The sequence below is a fragment of the Medicago sativa genome, chromosome 2, assembly GCF_051527215.1.
Source record: "Medicago sativa cultivar Bolivia chromosome 2, Bolivia_mono, whole genome shotgun sequence".
Taxonomy (NCBI): Eukaryota; Viridiplantae; Streptophyta; class Magnoliopsida; order Fabales; family Fabaceae; genus Medicago; species Medicago sativa.
Genome location: NC_140750.1, coordinates 45,101,929 through 45,121,929, shown reverse-complemented (window position 1 = coordinate 45,121,929; position 20,001 = coordinate 45,101,929). Strand labels below are relative to the sequence as shown.

Below are 20,001 nucleotides of genomic sequence, written 5' to 3'. Positions count from 1 at the left end.
TCGATGGCCCTTGATGCAAAACATGATATGTGAACCTATTTGGTTTCATATTCGGTAAAATGAAAGTATTGGAATGTTCCTTGTCGCGAAAACGAGATTTTAGCCTATATGGTTAGAAGTTTGATAAATATGAAGGTTGAACTTGTCCCTCTATATCGCTTCATGCGAAACATGATATTTGAACCTATTTTGTTTTAAATTTGGTAAATTGAACACATGCTTTTTCTCTCCTATCATATTGTTTCTCGATGACTCTTGTCGCAAAAATGAGGTTTTAGCATTTATGGTTACAAATATGATAAATGAGAAGGTTGAACTTGTACCTCGATATCCCTTGATGCGAAATATGATTTTTAAGCCGAGTTTGTTTGGATTTTGCTAAACTGGAAGTATGAAAATGTGGTTCAATGATCCTCAAACCGAAAATGATTTTAGTTTAATATAAATTTGATAAATAGGAAAGTTAATATTTTGTTTCGATGACAGTTGACGCGAAAATGTGATATTTGATTAAATGGGAAGAAATACGAAGCTTCTTGATTGATGGATCAATCGTTAAATATGCAGTTCTCTCAAGGTTAGACGTCACCACAACATCTCTCTTTATTCATCTTTTTACCATTTGTTTTAGTTTGTTTAGATATTGAATTTTGTCGTCAAAATATAACCTCTTTCGTATGTTTTGTTTATTTTTTTTATCGATTGTCTTTTGAGTATATAACTTTGGAGTTTTTTTCTTTTTATTTTATTGAGTTATGTCTTCTGTTTGCCGCGAAAAACAGATTTTAGCTTAAATGGTTACATGTTTGATAATTTGGAAGTTTGAACTTGTCCCTCGGTAAATATAAAGTATTGGAATGACCCTTGTCACAAAAACGAGATTTTAGCCGATATGGTTACAAAGTTTAATAAATGGGAAGTTTGAAATTGTCTCTTGATGTCGCTTGATGTGAAACTTGATATGTGAACCTATTTGTTTTTGTATTCGGTAAAATGAAAGTATTGGAATGGCCCTTGTCGCGAAAATTTGATTTTGGTATATATGCCTACAAGTTTGATAAATGAGAAGTTTGAACTTGACCATTGATGCGAAACATGAGGCGAAAATGAGATTTTAGCCTATACGGTTAGACGTTTGATAAAGGTTGAACTTGTCCCTCGATGTCCCTTGATGCAAAATATGATATATGAAACTATTTGGTTTTGTATTCGGTAAAATGAAAGTGTATTGGAATGACCCTTGTCACAAAAATGAGATTTTAGCCTATATGGTTAGAAGTTTGATAAATATGAAGGTTGAATTTGTCCCTCGATGTCCTTTGATGCGTAACATAATATTGAACCTATTTGGTTTTAAATTATGTAAATAGAAAGTAATGAGATGATCCTTGCTGCGAAAACGAAATTTTAGATAATGTCGTTATAAGTTTGATGAATATGAAGGTTGAACCCTCGATGGCCCTTGATGCAAAACATGATATGTGAACCTATTTGGTTTCATATTCGGTAAAATGAAAGTATTGGAATGTTCCTTGTCGCGAAAACGAGATTTTAGCCTATATGGTTAGAAGTTTGATAAATATGAAGGTTGAACTTGTCCCTCTATATCGCTTCATGCGAAACATGATATTTGAACCTATTTTGTTTTGAATTTGGTAAATTGAACACATGCTTTTTCTCTCCTATCATATTGTTTCTCGATGACTCTTGTCGCAAAAATGAGGTTTTAGCATTTATGGTTACAAATATGATAAATGAGAAGGTTGAACTTGTACCTCGATATCCCTTGATGCGAAATATGATTTTTAAGCCGAGTTTGTTTGGATTTTGCTAAACTGGAAGTATGAAAATGTGGTTCAATGATCCTCAAACCGAAAATGATTTTAGTTTAATATAAATTTGATAAATAGGAAAGTTAATATTTTGTTTCGATGACAGTTGACGCGAAAATGTGATATTTGATTAAATGGGAAGAAATACGAAGCTTCTTGATTGATGGATCAATCGTTAAATATGCAGTTCTCTCAAGGTTAGACGTGTAACACTTGTAAATTTAATTTCTTTAATCACCACAACATCTCTCTTTATTCATCTTTTTACCATTTGTTTTAGTTTGTTTAGATATTGAATTTTGTCGTCAAAATATAACCTCTTTCGTATGTTTTGTTTATTTTTTTTATCGATTGTCTTTTGAGTATATAACTTTGGAGTTTTTTTCTTTTTATTTTATTGAGTTATGTCTTCTGTTTGCCGCGAAAAACAGATTTTAGCTTAAATGGTTACATGTTTGATAATTTGGAAGTTTGAACTTGTCCCTCGGTAAATATAAAGTATTGGAATGACCCTTGTCACAAAAACGAGATTTTAGCCGATATGGTTACAAAGTTTAATAAATGGGAAGTTTGAAATTGTCTCTTGATGTCGCTTGATGTGAAACATGATATGTGAACCTATTTGTTTTTGTATTCGGTAAAATGAAAGTATTGGAATGGCCCTTGTCGCGAAAATTTGATTTTGGTATATATGCCTACAAGTTTGATAAATGAGAAGTTTGAACTTGACCATTGATGCGAAACATGAGGCGAAAATGAGATTTTAGCCTATACGGTTAGACGTTTGATAAAGGTTGAACTTGTCCCTCGATGTCCCTTGATGCAAAATATGATATATGAAACTATTTGGTTTTGTATTCGGTAAAATGAAAGTGTATTGGAATGACCCTTGTCACAAAAATGAGATTTTAGCCTATATGGTTAGAAGTTTGATAAATATGAAGGTTGAATTTGTCCCTCGATGTCCTTTGATGCGTAACATAATATTGAACCTATTTGGTTTTAAATTATGTAAATAGAAAGTAATGAGATGATCCTTGCTGCGAAAACGAAATTTTAGATAATGTCGTTATAAGTTTGATGAATATGAAGGTTGAACCCTCGATGGCCCTTGATGCAAAACATGATATGTGAACCTATTTGGTTTCATATTCGGTAAAATGAAAGTATTGGAATGTTCCTTGTCGCGAAAACGAGATTTTAGCCTATATGGTTAGAAGTTTGATAAATATGAAGGTTGAACTTGTCCCTCTATATCGCTTCATGCGAAACATGATATTTGAACCTATTTTGTTTTAAATTTGGTAAATTGAACACATGCTTTTTCTCTCCTATCATATTGTTTCTCGATGACTCTTGTCGCAAAAATGAGGTTTTAGCATTTATGGTTACAAATATGATAAATGAGAAGGTTGAACTTGTACCTCGATATCCCTTGATGCGAAATATGATTTTTAAGCCGAGTTTGTTTGGATTTTGCTAAACTGGAAGTATGAAAATGTGGTTCAATGATCCTCAAACCGAAAATGATTTTAGTTTAATATAAATTTGATAAATAGGAAAGTTAATATTTTGTTTCGATGACAGTTGACGCGAAAATGTGATATTTGATTAAATGGGAAGAAATACGAAGCTTCTTGATTGATGGATCAATCGTTAAATATGCAGTTCTCTCAAGGTTAGACGTCACCACAACATCTCTCTTTATTCATCTTTTTACCATTTGTTTTAGTTTGTTTAGATATTGAATTTTGTCGTCAAAATATAACCTCTTTCGTATGTTTTGTTTATTTTTTTTATCGATTGTCTTTTGAGTATATAACTTTGGAGTTTTTTTCTTTTTATTTTATTGAGTTATGTCTTCTGTTTGCCGCGAAAAACAGATTTTAGCTTAAATGGTTACATGTTTGATAATTTGGAAGTTTGAACTTGTCCCTCGGTAAATATAAAGTATTGGAATGACCCTTGTCACAAAAACGAGATTTTAGCCGATATGGTTACAAAGTTTAATAAATGGGAAGTTTGAAATTGTCTCTTGATGTCGCTTGATGTGAAACTTGATATGTGAACCTATTTGTTTTTGTATTCGGTAAAATGAAAGTATTGGAATGGCCCTTGTCGCGAAAATTTGATTTTGGTATATATGCCTACAAGTTTGATAAATGAGAAGTTTGAACTTGACCATTGATGCGAAACATGAGGCGAAAATGAGATTTTAGCCTATACGGTTAGACGTTTGATAAAGGTTGAACTTGTCCCTCGATGTCCCTTGATGCAAAATATGATATATGAAACTATTTGGTTTTGTATTCGGTAAAATGAAAGTGTATTGGAATGACCCTTGTCACAAAAATGAGATTTTAGCCTATATGGTTAGAAGTTTGATAAATATGAAGGTTGAATTTGTCCCTCGATGTCCTTTGATGCGTAACATAATATTGAACCTATTTGGTTTTAAATTATGTAAATAGAAAGTAATGAGATGATCCTTGCTGCGAAAACGAAATTTTAGATAATGTCGTTATAAGTTTGATGAATATGAAGGTTGAACCCTCGATGGCCCTTGATGCAAAACATGATATGTGAACCTATTTGGTTTCATATTCGGTAAAATGAAAGTATTGGAATGTTCCTTGTCGCGAAAACGAGATTTTAGCCTATATGGTTAGAAGTTTGATAAATATGAAGGTTGAACTTGTCCCTCTATATCGCTTCATGCGAAACATGATATTTGAACCTATTTTGTTTTGAATTTGGTAAATTGAACACATGCTTTTTCTCTCCTATCATATTGTTTCTCGATGACTCTTGTCGCAAAAATGAGGTTTTAGCATTTATGGTTACAAATATGATAAATGAGAAGGTTGAACTTGTACCTCGATATCCCTTGATGCGAAATATGATTTTTAAGCCGAGTTTGTTTGGATTTTGCTAAACTGGAAGTATGAAAATGTGGTTCAATGATCCTCAAACCGAAAATGATTTTAGTTTAATATAAATTTGATAAATAGGAAAGTTAATATTTTGTTTCGATGACAGTTGACGCGAAAATGTGATATTTGATTAAATGGGAAGAAATACGAAGCTTCTTGATTGATGGATCAATCGTTAAATATGCAGTTCTCTCAAGGTTAGACGTGTAACACTTGTAAATTTAATTTCTTTAATCACCACAACATCTCTCTTTATTCATCTTTTTACCATTTGTTTTAGTTTGTTTAGATATTGAATTTTGTCGTCAAAATATAACTTCTTTCGTATGTTTTGTTTATTTTTTTTATCGATTGTCTTTTGAGTATATAACTTTGGAGTTTTTTTCTTTTTATTTTATTGAGTTATGTCTTCTGTTTGCCGCGAAAAACAGATTTTAGCTTAAATGGTTACATGTTTGATAATTTGGAAGTTTGAACTTGTCCCTCGGTAAATATAAAGTATTGGAATGACCCTTGTCACAAAAACGAGATTTTAGCCGATATGGTTACAAAGTTTAATAAATGGGAAGTTTGAAATTGTCTCTTGATGTCGCTTGATGTGAAACATGATATGTGAACCTATTTGTTTTTGTATTCGGTAAAATGAAAGTATTGGAATGGCCCTTGTCGCGAAAATTTGATTTTGGTATATATGCCTAGAAGTTTGATAAATGAGAAGTTTGAACTTGACCATTGATGCGAAACATGAGGCGAAAATGAGATTTTAGCCTATACGGTTAGACGTTTGATAAAGGTTGAACTTGTCCCTCGATGTCCCTTGATGCAAAATATGATATATGAAACTATTTGGTTTTGTATTCGGTAAAATGAAAGTGTATTGGAATGACCCTTGTCACAAAAATGAGATTTTAGCCTATATGGTTAGAAGTTTGATAAATATGAAGGTTGAATTTGTCCCTCGATGTCCTTTGATGCGTAACATAATATTGAACCTATTTGGTTTTAAATTATGTAAATAGAAAGTAATGACATGATCCTTGCTGCGAAAACGAAATTTTAGATAATGTCGTTATAAGTTTGATGAATATGAAGGTTGAACCCTCGATGGCCCTTGATGCAAAACATGATATGTGAACCTATTTGGTTTCATATTCGGTAAAATGAAAGTATTGGAATGTTCCTTGTCGCGAAAACGAGATTTTAGCCTATATGGTTAGAAGTTTGATAAATATGAAGGTTGAACTTGTCCCTCTATATCCCTTCATGCGAAACATGATATTTGAACCTATTTTGTTTTAAATTTGGTAAATTGAACACATGCTTTTTCTCTCCTATCATATTGTTTCTCGATGACTCTTGTCGCAAAAATGAGGTTTTAGCATTTATGGTTACAAATATGATATATGAGAAGGTTGAACTTGTACCTCGATATCCCTTGATGCGAAATATGATTTTTAAGCCGAGTTTGTTTGGATTTTGCTAAACTGGAAGTATGAAAATGTGGTTCAATGATCCTCAAACCAAAAATGATTTTAGTTTAATATAAATTTGATAAATAGGAAAGTTAATATTTTGTTTCGATGACAGTTGACGCGATAATGTGATATTTGATTAAATGGGAAGAATTACGAAGCTTCTTGATTGATGGATCAATCGTTAAATATGCAGTTCTCTCAAGGTTAGTCGTGTAACACTTGTAAATTTAATTTCTTTAATCACCACAACATCTCTCTTTATTCATCTTTTTACCATTTGTTTTAGTTTGTTTAGATATTGAATTTTGTCGTCAAAATATAACCTCTTTCGTATGTTTTTTTTATTTTTTTATCGATTGTCTTTTGAGTTTATAACTTTGGAGTTTTTTCTTTTTATTTTATTGAGTTATGTCTTCTGTTTGCCGCGAAAAACAGATTTTAGCTTAAATGGTTACATGTTTGATAAATTGGAAGTTTGAACTTGTCCCTCGGTAAATATAAAGTATTGGGATGACCCTTGTCACAAAAACGAGATTTTAGCCGATATGGTTACAAAGTTTGATAAATGGGAAGTTTGAAATTGTCTCTTGATGTCGCTTGATGTGAAATGTAACAGCCCGATTTTTCGCTAGTTTTTATTTTAATTATTTATTTGTGTTTGTTATATGTGCTCTTATGTGATTATTTGCATCTGTGTGTATTTTTGGTTGGGAATTGTAGAATTCGGTGTAGAAGGGTATTTTAGTCATTTTGGACTTAGGGGCATTTTGGTCATTTTGAGAGTAGGGGTAATTTTGTAATTTTGGATGAGAATGATTTTAGTGCTTAGTAAGAGTATTATTTTACCAAGTTACTAGAGAGAGTGTAGTAATCATTTTATTTACCGGTAAGTGACGTTAGTGATGTATTTTACCGTTAGTGATGTATTTTACCGTTAAGAGAGTAATAACATTTTTGAGGTTGGAATAGAAATGGGTTAGGCCCATTAAGGTTTGTGAGATAAGCCCAATTGAGTAGAGCTAATATATAAACTCTAGTTGTTGGTGAAACTAGGTTTTACAAACATTTTATCATTTCATTTCATTTGAGAGAAGAGATAGAGATAGAGAGAAGAAAGGGTTTGAAGAGATTGAAGAGGAAGGCTAGAGCTAGAAGAGGGATTCATCATCTAGGAGCTAAATTGAGGCTTGGGTTAGAGAATCTTGGTGCTAGAGGTAAGAGGGTTAGATTTCAACCATAATTCATATATTTTTCTCTTTACCCATTTTGTTAAATTGATGAATTGAATCTAATTGTTGTAAAATTCGTGCATAATTGTTGTTGTTATGTTTGAGAACATGATTTATATGATAATTGCATGTTAGTATGTGAATTAACATGTTTAAATGCATAGTTGTTGGTGCTTTGTGTTCTTGAGCAAGTTTGATGAGAAATGAAGTGGTGATAATGAATTGTGCATGAATTTGTGTTCATTAGTTGTTGTTATTGATTTGAAACACGTTGTTGTTGGATTGGTGCCTTGGGTATTAAGATTGATGATTGGATGAAGAGATTTTGGGTTGTTGTTGAAAGTTGAGGAAGTGATGATATTTTGGTGAATTTTGTTATGTTGATGAATTTGATGTGTTGATGTGTTAATCTCAAAACTTATGCAAGTTTAAGTGTTTTGAAGTTATGTGACCTATGAACATCTTTGGGATTGAGTTTTGGGGTTGGGATGATCAAAATTGGGATTTTGGGGTAAAAAGGGGTTGGAACCGTCATATTTTGAACTGCTGTGAAGCCCAGAATCGGCCACCGATTTGCCAAAATCGGCTACCGATTTCTGGGTTGATTTTCCAGTTTTGACTCGGGAAAAATCGGCCACCGATTTCCCAAAATCGGCCACCGATTTTGTCAGGCAAATCTGGGAAATATTCACGTTTTTCACCCTTTTTCGTTTTGAATTGGCTTTTGGTGTAAACATGAAAGTTGTAGATAATTTTGTTAGCTTTCCAATGGCTTTGGTTTGACTTGAAAATGATTTTTGGTTTTTGAGTTATGATGAAAATACTCCAAGGAGGTCTTAGAGACATTTTACGAAAAATCCGCATAACTATTTCTAAGTCGACCCAAACCTTATGGATTGCTTCTAAACTTCGAAACTTGAGTTTTATGAGTTCAATAAAGGTGTTTAATGGTATTTAAACTATGATATGGTGAATCTAACTTGTTTTGAATTGAAAATGGAAATTTTTGTGAAAAGTGATAAAGGGAGACGAACTTTGTGATTTTTATGAATTCATCGTTTTTGGCCGATGAAATGCTTATGTAATCTCTACTGCACATATGTGTGACTTGAGAGGATACATGGCATAGGCTATTGAACTCGTTTACTTGGTTTTGGCTTAGGTGCTCAATTATTTTCAATATTGTGATTTATGAGACGAACTTGATTGAAAATGATCATTGAGGGCCAATTGCTTATGAACCCTTTATGATTAGATTGATATGATTATGAGATGATGTATGAATGGTTGTTGAGTGATGAACATGATGTTTGTGATCATATGTTGTATTTGTTCCTTTATTTGGATTGTAAGGAATTATGTGGAAGTGTGACAACTATATGTTGATTTATGTGGAAAAGATTGATGATGTATATATGTGACAGCTATATGTTGATTGAATAGTGAATATTGTTGGTGATTTTATATATGTCAAGTGGTGGTGAATTGTCGTCGATGCATATATACTAATTGAATGGTGATGAAAATGTTTATGATATGTTGTTGTTGAACATGTTAAATGTTTATTGTTGGTGATGAGTTTATACATGCTAATTTGGATGTGATTGGAGAGGAATGCATGTATATACATATAGCCGTTGATTATGAGGAATTGCATGGAGTTGTTAAACTATATGATATAGTTGAATGTTGATGATAGCCGTTGATTTATAGCCGTTGATTATAGCCGTTGAATTGTTGTGAACATATGCATGGTGAAATGAGTCATATGTTCATGCATCATATGTCGTGTCGGATGTTATATCCATATTGCCGTTGACCGGATACTTGTATCCATATTGCCGTTGATTATAGCCGTTGATAATGATGTTTTTGTTGCATCATAAGGTGACGACCTTGGAGGAGTTTGGTACCACATGCATCTAGAAGAGTCTAGAACATTGCATGCATTTGATTAGTTGATGAGTTGTGACATATTTGAATATGTGACTTGGTGAATTGTGCATGGGTGAAATTTGGTGAACGTTGTGATTATGTGGATTGATGTATATGTACATTGGTGGATTTTGTTGACGGTTGTGAATAATTGATCTATGTTCTAATTGCATGTCTTATTTGTTTGTGCTTATACACTTGGTGAATCAATTGATGATGGTTATTTTAATAATAATGATGAGGTGAGATTTGTATATGTATATATACGTATATGATGTGGTGATGTTCTTTGATAATGATGATGGCTTGCTTATAACTTCGATATGATGAATTGTACTTGTTGAGATAAGCATGCTAGATGAGTAATGAAGTGGGTAATGTTTTCATTGATTGATGTTGATAAATGATGAGCTTTTGTTGATGACTTGATTAGAGGTTGAATATGCATGCTATGCTATGATAATCATGTGATAGCCTGAAATGTAAGTGATGGGGGATAATAATAATCATGTGATGCTAGTGTTCTAGGAGGGAGGGTTATGTATACGTGATACGTGTATGATACACTTGTTGATATGAACTTGGAATGATGATATGGAATGGTTTGAATGGTATGAGAATCATGAATACTGTGAATACATGTATGATTTGTTATTTTGTATTCTTGAATATATCTTTCATTTCCAATGTTCTTGTTTAAATCTTTTATGGATTATGATGATGTAATGCTAACCCTCAGTGGTCTGTGGTGGACCGCCTACCTCTCTGTATGGATGGGTAGACGGCGTGCAGGATGCTTAGTTGTTTGCTTGTTGATTCCGAGGAGTGGAGTTCCTCTTTTTCATGCAAGTGTCTAGATTAGGGCTCTGATCTAGGGTAGTCCTTGCATGTTGTTTTATTTTGACTATGTATCTTGGAGTTGTTGATATATTCTTTTATTTGGGATTTGGAGAATACAATTGTATTTTGTTAAGATCTGGAGATGTTTTATGATTTTAAGTATGTCCGCTGCTATGTTGTGTAACATGATCTTTATGCATGTATGTTTTGTGGTTTATTCGGAGACGTAGCATCTATTTCTAGAATATGTCTGATGTATTCGCGCGTTTTACCGCTTATTAGAAATAGGGTGTTACAAGTTGGTATCAGAGCCGTGGTCGGTCTTGTCCAGACCAAAACCCGTTGATTTTCCTATTTGTATGCGACATGTACGGAAGTACTGTCGGTACTTGTTGTGTTGTTTCGTTCTTTTAGGTGGGTTTGAGCGTAGTGGGGGAGTAGCAGGTTGTTTCAGGTTCGTTGGGTTTGGCAAGGGAAGGTATCTTTGGCTGCGGAGGCTCAGTTGTTTGTGATTTGTGTTAAGGTTCATGTTGATTTCGAGTTGGATCTTGTGTGTCTTCCGTTGAAGCATATGGACGTAATTTTCGGTATGGATTGGATGTTGACTTTTGGTGTTAACATTAATTGTTTGACCAAAAGTGTAACGTTTTCTAAGCCGGTGGCTGAGGAAGGTGGTAAGTTCTTGACCGCGGAGCAAGTGAAGAAGTCCTTGGATGGCGAAGCTTGTGTGTTCATGATGTTTGCTTCCTTGAAGGAGAGTAGTGAGAAAGGAGTTGGTGATTTGCCGGTAGTGCAAAAGTTTCCAGAAGTTTTTCCGGACGACATTACCGAGTTACCACCGGAGAGAGAGGTTGAGTTTGTAATTGATTTGGTGCCTGGAACGAGTCCTATTTCGATTGCGCCGTATCGGATGTCTGCATCAGAGTTGGGAGAGTTGAAGAAGCAGTTGGAAGAATTGTTGGAGAAACAGTTTATCAGGCCAAGTGTTTCGCCGTGGGGAGCTCCTGTGTTATTGGTTAAGAAGAAGGATGGTAGCATGAGATTGTGTGTGGATTATCGGCAGTTGAACAAGGTGACAATCAAGAATCGGTATCCGCTTCCGAGGATTGATGATTTGATGGATCAGTTGGTTGGTGCAGAAGTGTTTAGCAAGATTGATTTGAGGTCAGGATATCATCAGATTAGAGTAAAGGCGGAAGATATATCCAAAACTGCGTTCAGAACGAGGTATGGACACTATGAGTATTCTGCGATGCCATTTGGAGTATCTAATGCACCAGGTGTCTTCATGGAGTACATGAATAGAATATTTCATCCTTTTCTGGATCATTTTGTGGTGGTGTTTATAGATGATATTTTGGTGTATTCGAAGTCTGAAGAAGAGCATGCCGAGCATTTGAGGATTGTGTTGGGAGTCTTGAAGGAGAATAAGTTGTTTGCTAAGTTGTCGAAGTGTGAGTTCTGGTTGCGGAAAGTGAGTTTCCTTGGTCATGTGATTTCTAAAGGTGGTATTATCGTGGATCCGTCGAAGCTTGATGCAGTGTTGCAGTGGGAATCACCTAAGTCCGTATTTGAGGTTAGGAGCTTTCTTGGATTGGCAGGTTACTATCGGAGGTTCATTGAGGGATTCTCTAAGTTGGCGTTGCCATTGACGCAGTTGACTCGGAAAGGACAAGCTTATGTTTGGGATGCTAAGTGTGAGAAAAGTTTCCAAGAGTTGAAGAAGAGGTTGACTTCAGCTCCAGTGTTGATTTTGCCGAATCCGAAGGAATCGTTTGTTGTGTATTGTGATGCTTCTAAGATGGGTCTTGGTGGTGTGCTTATGCAGAATCGTCAGGTTGTGGCTTATGCTTCAAGGCAGTTGAAAGTGCATGAGAAGAATTATCCGACTCACGATTTGGAATTAGCAGCCGTGGTGTATGTGTTGAAGATTTGGAGGCATTATTTGTATGGTTCTAAGTTTGAAGTGTTCAGTGACCATAAGAGTTTGAAGTACTTGTTTGACCAGAAAGAGTTGAATATGAGGCAGAGAAGGTGGTTGGAGTATCTTAAGGATTTTGATTTTCAGCTGAGTTATCACCCTGGAAAGGCCAATGTTGTTGCTGATGCGTTGAGTAGGAAGTCGTTGCATATGTCTGCTTTGATGGTAAAAGAGTTAGAGTTGATTGAACAGTTTCGAGATTTGAGTTTGGTTAGTGAGTTGACACCGGATGGTGTGAGGTTGGGAATGATGAAGCTGACAAGTAATATTCTGGAGGAGATCAAGAATGGTCAGAAGGAAGATTTGGAACTTGTTGATCGAGTGGTGTTGGTTAATCAAGGTAAGGGTGGAGACTTCAGGTTGGATGAGAACGGTGTTTTGATGTTTCGTGATCGTGTCTGTGTACCAAGTGTTCTTGAGCTTAAGAGACAGATTTTGGAAGAAGGTCATAGAAGTAGTTTGAGTATTCATCCAGGAGCGACTAAGATGTATCAAGATTTGAAGAAGTTGTTTTGGTGGCCTGGAATGAAGAAAGAGATCGCAGAGTTTGTGTATGCTTGTCTGGTTTGTCAGAAATCTAAGATTGAACATCAGAAGCCATCAGGTTTGATGCAACCGTTGTTTGTGCCAGAGTGGAAATGGGATAGTATATCAATGGACTTTGTTGGAGCGTTGCCGAAAACTGCTAAGGGTTTTGATTCAATTTGGGTGATTGTTGATCGGTTGACGAAGTCGGCACATTTTGTTCCTATCAAGACCGGTATGTCTGTGGCTAAGTTGGCTGAGATCTACATTGAGCAGATTGTTAGATTGCATGGTGTTCCTTCTAGTATTGTGTCGGATCGGGATCCGAGGTTTACTTCTAAGTTTTGGGAGAGTTTGCAAGATGCTTTGGGAACTAAGTTGAGGTTGAGTTCTGCTTATCATCCCCAGACTGATGGTCAGACAGAGAGGACTATTCAGAGTTTGGAAGATTTGTTGAGAGCTTGTGTGTTGGAGCAAGGTGTCAGTTGGATTGAATGTTTACCATTGATTGAGTTCACTTACAACAACAGTTTTCATTCTAGTATCGGGATGGCACCGTTTGAGGCTTTGTATGGTCGGAGGTGTAGAACTCCGTTGTGTTGGTATGAGTCAGGTGAGGGTGCCTTGTTAGGACCGGAAGTGGTGCAAGAAACTACGAAAAAGGTTAAGATGATTCAAGAGAAGATGAAAGCGTCTCAGAGTAGACAGAAGAGTTATCATGATAAGAGGAGGAAGGATATTGAGTTTCAGGTTGGTGATCATGTGTTTTTGAGAGTAAATCCTGTAACTGGTGTTGGACGTGCTTTGAAGTGTCGGAAGTTAACTCCTCGTTTTGTTGGACCGTTTGAGATTGTTGAGAAGGTTGGGGTTGTAGCGTATCGAATTGCGTTACCGCCATCTTTATCGAATCTTCATGATGTGTTTCATGTGTCTCAGTTGCGGAAATATGTGTATGATGCGTCTCATGTGATTCAAGTGGATGATTTGGAAGTTAGAGATAATTTGACTGTTGAGACTTGGCCAGTTAGGATTGAGGATCGTGAAGTCAAGCGTCTGAGTGGCAAGGAGATCGTTTTGGTTAAAGTGATTTGGGTTGGACCGACAGGTGAGAGTGCCACTTGGGAATCGGAGAGTAGGATGAAGGTTTCGTATCCAGAGTTGTTTCCTTCAGGTAATTTTCGAGGGCGAAAATTCTTTTAGTGGGGGAGAGTTGTAACAGCCCGATTTTTCGCTAGTTTTTATTTTAATTATTTATTTGTGTTTGTTATATGTGCTCTTATGTGATTATTTGCATCTGTGTGTATTTTTGGTTGGGAATTGTAGAATTCGGTGTAGAAGGGTATTTTAGTCATTTTGGACTTAGGGGCATTTTGGTCATTTTGAGAGTAGGGGTAATTTTGTAATTTTGGATGAGAATGATTTTAGTGCTTAGTAAGAGTATTATTTTACCAAGTTACTAGAGAGAGTGTAGTAATCATTTTATTTACCGGTAAGTGACGTTAGTGATGTATTTTACCGTTAGTGATGTATTTTACCGTTAAGAGAGTAATAACATTTTTGAGGTTGGAATAGAAATGGGTTAGGCCCATTAAGGTTTGTGAGATAAGCCCAATTGAGTAGAGCTAATATATAAACTCTAGTTGTTGGTGAAACTAGGTTTTACAAACATTTTATCATTTCATTTCATTTGAGAGAAGAGATAGAGATAGAGAGAAGAAAGGGTTTGAAGAGATTGAAGAGGAAGGCTAGAGCTAGAAGAGGGATTCATCATCTAGGAGCTAAATTGAGGCTTGGGTTAGAGAATCTTGGTGCTAGAGGTAAGAGGGTTAGATTTCAACCATAATTCATATCTTTTTCTCTTTACCCATTTTGTTAAATTGATGAATTGAATCTAATTGTTGTAAAATTCGTGCATAATTGTTGTTGTTATGTTTGAGAACATGATTTATATGATAATTGCATGTTAGTATGTGAATTAACATGTTTAAATGCATAGTTGTTGGTGCTTTGTGTTCTTGAGCAAGTTTGATGAGAAATGAAGTGGTGATAATGAATTGTGCATGAATTTGTGTTCATTAGTTGTTGTTATTGATTTGAAACACGTTGTTGTTGGATTGGTGCCTTGGGTATTAAGATTGATGATTGGATGAAGAGATTTTGGGTTGTTGTTGAAAGTTGAGGAAGTGATGATATTTTGGTGAATTTTGTTATGTTGATGAATTTGATGTGTTGATGTGTTAATCTCAAAACTTATGCAAGTTTAAGTGTTTTGAAGTTATGTGACCTATGAACATCTTTGGGATTGAGTTTTGGGGTTGGGATGATCAAAATTGGGATTTTGGGGTAAAAAGGGGTTGGAACCGTCATATTTTGAACTGCTGTGAAGCCCAGAATCGGCCACCGATTTGCCAAAATCGGCTACCGATTTCTGGGTTGATTTTCCAGTTTTGACTCGGGAAAAATCGGCCACCGATTTCCCAAAATCGGCCACCGATTTTGTCAGGCAAATCTGGGAAATATTCACGTTTTTCACCCTTTTTCGTTTTGAATTGGCTTTTGGTGTAAACATGAAAGTTGTAGATAATTTTGTTAGCTTTCCAATGGCTTTGGTTTGACTTGAAAATGATTTTTGGTTTTTGAGTTATGATGAAAATACTCCAAGGAGGTCTTAGAGACATTTTACGAAAAATCCGCATAACTATTTCTAAGTCGACCCAAACCTTATGGATTGCTTCTAAACTTCGAAACTTGAGTTTTATGAGTTCAATAAAGGTGTTTAATGGTATTTAAACTATGATATGGTGAATCTAACTTGTTTTGAATTGAAAATGGAAATTTTTGTGAAAAGTGATAAAGGGAGACGAACTTTGTGATTTTTATGAATTCATCGTTTTTGGCCGATGAAATGCTTATGTAATCTCTACTGCACATATGTGTGACTTGAGAGGATACATGGCATAGGCTATTGAACTCGTTTACTTGGTTTTGGCTTAGGTGCTCCATTATTTTCAATATTGTGATTTATGAGACGAACTTGATTGAAAATGATCATTGAGGGCCAATTGCTTATGAACCCTTTATGATTAGATTGATATGATTATGAGATGATGTATGAATGGTTGTTGAGTGATGAATATGATGTTTGTGATCATATGTTGTATTTGTTCCTTTATTTGGATTGTAAGGAATTATGTGGAAGTGTGACAACTATATGTTGATTTATGTGGAAAAGATTGATGATGTATATATGTGACAGCTATATGTTGATTGAATAGTGAATATTGTTGGTGATTTTATATATGTCAAGTGGTGGTGAATTGTCGTCGATGCATATATACTAATTGAATGGTGATGAAAATGTTTATGATATGTTGTTGTTGAACATGTTAAATGTTTATTGTTGGTGATGAGTTTATACATGCTAATTTGGATGTGATTGGAGAGGAATGCATGTATATACATATAGCCGTTGATTATGAGGAATTGCATGGAGTTGTTAAACTATATGATATAGTTGAATGTTGATGATAGCCGTTGATTTATAGCCGTTGATTATAGCCGTTGAATTGTTGTGAACATATGCATGGTGAAATGAGTCATATGTTCATGCATCATATGTCGTGTCGGATGTTATATCCATATTGCCGTTGACCGGATACTTGTATCCATATTGCCGTTGATTATAGCCGTTGATAATGATGTTTTTGTTGCATCATAAGGTGACGACCTTGGAGGAGTTTGGTACCACATGCATCTAGAAGAGTCTAGAACATTGCATGCATTTGATTAGTTGATGAGTTGTGACATATTTGAATATGTGACTTGGTGAATTGTGCATGGGTGAAATTTGGTGAACGTTGTGATTATGTGGATTGATGTATATGTACATTGGTGGATTTTGTTGACGGTTGTGAATAATTGATCTATGTTCTAATTGCATGTCTTATTTGTTTGTGCTTATACACTTGGTGAATCAATTGATGATGGTTATTTTAATAATAATGATGAGGTGAGATTTGTATATGTATATATACGTATATGATGTGGTGATGTTCTTTGATAATGATGATGGCTTGCTTATAACTTCGATATGATGAATTGTACTTGTTGAGATAAGCATGCTAGATGAGTAATGAAGTGGGTAATGTTTTCATTGATTGATGTTGATAAATGATGAGCTTTTGTTGATGACTTGATTAGAGGTTGAATATGCATGCTATGCTATGATAATCATGTGATAGCCTGAAATGTAAGTGATGGGGGATAATAATAATCATGTGATGCTAGTGTTCTAGGAGGGAGGGTTATGTATACGTGATACGTGTATGATACACTTGTTGATATGAACTTGGAATGATGATATGGAATGGTTTGAATGGTATGAGAATCATGAATACTGTGAATACATGTATGATTTGTTATTTTGTATTCTTGAATATATCTTTCATTTCCAATGTTCTTGTTTAAATCTTTTATGGATTATGATGATGTAATGCTAACCCTCAGTGGTCTGTGGTGGACCGCCTACCTCTCTGTATGGATGGGTAGACGGCGTGCAGGATGCTTAGTTGTTTGCTTGTTGATTCCGAGGAGTGGAGTTCCTCTTTTTCATGCAAGTGTCTAGATTAGGGCTCTGATCTAGGGTAGTCCTTGCATGTTGTTTTATTTTGACTATGTATCTTGGAGTTGTTGATATATTCTTTTATTTGGGATTTGGAGAATACAATTGTATTTTGTTAAGATCTGGAGATGTTTTATGATTTTAAGTATGTCCGCTGCTATGTTGTGTAACATGATCTTCATGCATGTATGTTTTGTGGTTTATTCGGAGACGTAGCATCTATTTCTAGAATATGTCTGATGTATTCGCGCGTTTTACCGCTTATTAGAAATAGGGTGTTACATGAAACATGATATGTGAACCTATTTGTTTTTGTATTCGGTAAAATGAAAGTATTGGAATGGCCCTTGTCGCGAAAATTTGATTTTGGTATATATGCCTACAAGTTTGATAAATGAGAAGTTTGAACTTGACCATTGATGCGAAACATGAGGCGAAAATGAGATTTTAGCCTATACGGTTAGACGTTTGATAAAGGTTGAACTTGTCCCTCGATGTCCCTTGATGCAAAATATGATATATGAAACTATTTGGTTTTGTATTCGGTAAAATGAAAGTGTATTGGAATGACCCTTGTCACAAAAATGAGATTTTAGCCTATATGGTTAGAAGTTTGATAAATATGAAGGTTGAATTTGTCCCTCGATGTCCTTTGATGCGTAACATAATATTGAACCTATTTGGTTTTAAATTATGTAAATAGAAAGTAATGAGATGATCCTTGCTGCGAAAACGAAATTTTAGATAATGTCGTTATAAGTTTGATGAATATGAAGGTTGAACCCTCGATGGCCCTTGATGCAAAACATGATATGTGAACCTATTTGGTTTCATATTCGGTAAAATGAAAGTATTGGAATGTTCCTTGTCGCGAAAACGAGATTTTAGCCTATATGGTTAGAAGTTTGATAAATATGAAGGTTGAACTTGTCCCTCTATATCCCTTCATGCGAAACATGATATTTGAACCTATTTTGTTTTAAATTTGGTAAATTGAACACATGCTTTTTCTCTCCTATCATATTGTTTCTCGATGACTCTTGTCGCAAAAATGAGGTTTTAGCATTTATGGTTACAAATATGATAAATGAGAAGGTTGAACTTGTACCTCGATATCCCTTGATGCGAAATATGATTTTTAAGCCGAGTTTGTTTGGATTTTGCTAAACTGGAAGTATGAAAATGTGGTTCAATGATCCTCAAACCGAAAATGATTTTAGTTTAATATAAATTTGATAAATAGGAAAGTTAATATTTTGTTTCGATGACAGTTGACGCGATAATGTGATATTTGATTAAATGGGAAGAATTACGAAGCTTCTTGATTGATGGATCAATCGTTAAATATGCAGTTCTCTCAAGGTTAGTCGTGTAACACTTGTAAATTTAATTTCTTTAATCACCACAACATCTCTCTTTATTCATCTTTTTACCATTTGTTTTAGTTTGTTTAGATATTGAATTTTGTCGTCAAAATATAACCTCTTTCGTATGTTTTGTTTATTTTTTTTTATCGATTGTCTTTTGAGTATATAACTTTGGAGTTTTTTTCTTTTTTATTTTATTGAGTTATGTCTTCTGTTTGCCGCGAAAAACAGATTTTAGCTTAAATGGTTACATGTTTGATAAATTGGAAGTTTGAACTTGTCCCTCCGTAAATATAAAGTATTGGGATGACCCTTGTCACAAAAACGAGATTTTAGCCTATATGGTTACAAAGTTTGATAAATGGGAAGTTTGAAATTGTCTCTTTATGTCGTTTGATGTGAAACATGATATGTGAACCTATTTGTTTTTGTATTCGGTAAAATGAAAGTATTGGAATGGGCCTTGTCGCGAAAATTTGATTTTGGTATATATGCCTACAAGTTTGATAAATGAGAAGTTTGAACTTGACCATTGATGCGAAACATGAGGCGAAAATGAGATTTTAGCCTATATGGTTAGAAGTTTGATAAAGGTTGAACTTGTCCCTCGATGTCCCTTGATGCAAAATATGATATATGAAACTATTTGGTTTTGTATTCGGTAAAATGAAAGTGTATTGGAATGACCCTTGTCACAAAAATGAGATTTTAGCCTATATGGTTAGAAGTTTGATAAATATGAAGGTTGAATTTGTCCCTCGATGTCCTTTGATGCGTAACATAATATTGAACCTATTTGGTTTGAAATTATGTAAATAGAAAGTAATGAGATGATCCTTGCTGGGAAAACGAAATTTTAGCTAATATCGTTACAAGTTTGATAAATATGAAGGTTGAACCCTCGATGGCCCTTAATGCAAAACATGATATGTGAACCTATTTGGTTTCATAATCGGTAAAATGAAAGTATTGGAATGTTCCTTGTCGCGAAAACGAGATTTTAGCCTATATGGTTAGAAGTTTGATAAATATGAAGGTTGAACTTGTCCCTCTATATCCCTTCATGCGAAACATGATATTTCAACCTATTTTGTTTTAAATTTGGTAAATTGAACACATGCTTTTTCTCTCCTATCATATTGTTTCTCGATGACTCTTGTCGCAAAAATGAGGTTTTAGCATTTATGGTTACAAATATGATAAATGAGAAGGTTGAACTTGTACCTCGATATCCCTTGATGCGAAATATGATTTTTAAGCCGA

General features: G+C 34.7%; 3 long non-coding RNA genes across 3 annotated transcripts in view; all 3 read left to right on the top strand.

Annotated features, from left to right (window-relative positions):
- Positions 1–4,774: 4,774 nt before the first annotated feature.
- The window catches only part of LOC146946874 (uncharacterized), a 51,195-nt gene continuing 35,968 nt past the window's right edge, over positions 4,775–20,001 (top strand). The window contains exon 1 of the long non-coding RNA XR_015028292.1: positions 4,775–4,962. This is a non-coding gene — a long non-coding RNA (uncharacterized LOC146946874). The remainder of the gene's footprint in view (positions 4,963–20,001) is intronic.
- LOC146946876 (uncharacterized) lies at positions 7,314–10,448 on the top strand. Its single transcript, XR_015028291.1, has 2 exons — positions 7,314–7,454; positions 10,186–10,448. It is a non-coding gene; the product is annotated as an uncharacterized LOC146946876 (long non-coding RNA).
- On the top strand, positions 14,415–17,541 carry LOC146946875 (uncharacterized). The gene is made up of 2 exons (XR_015028290.1): positions 14,415–14,567; positions 17,299–17,541. It is a non-coding gene; the product is annotated as an uncharacterized LOC146946875 (long non-coding RNA).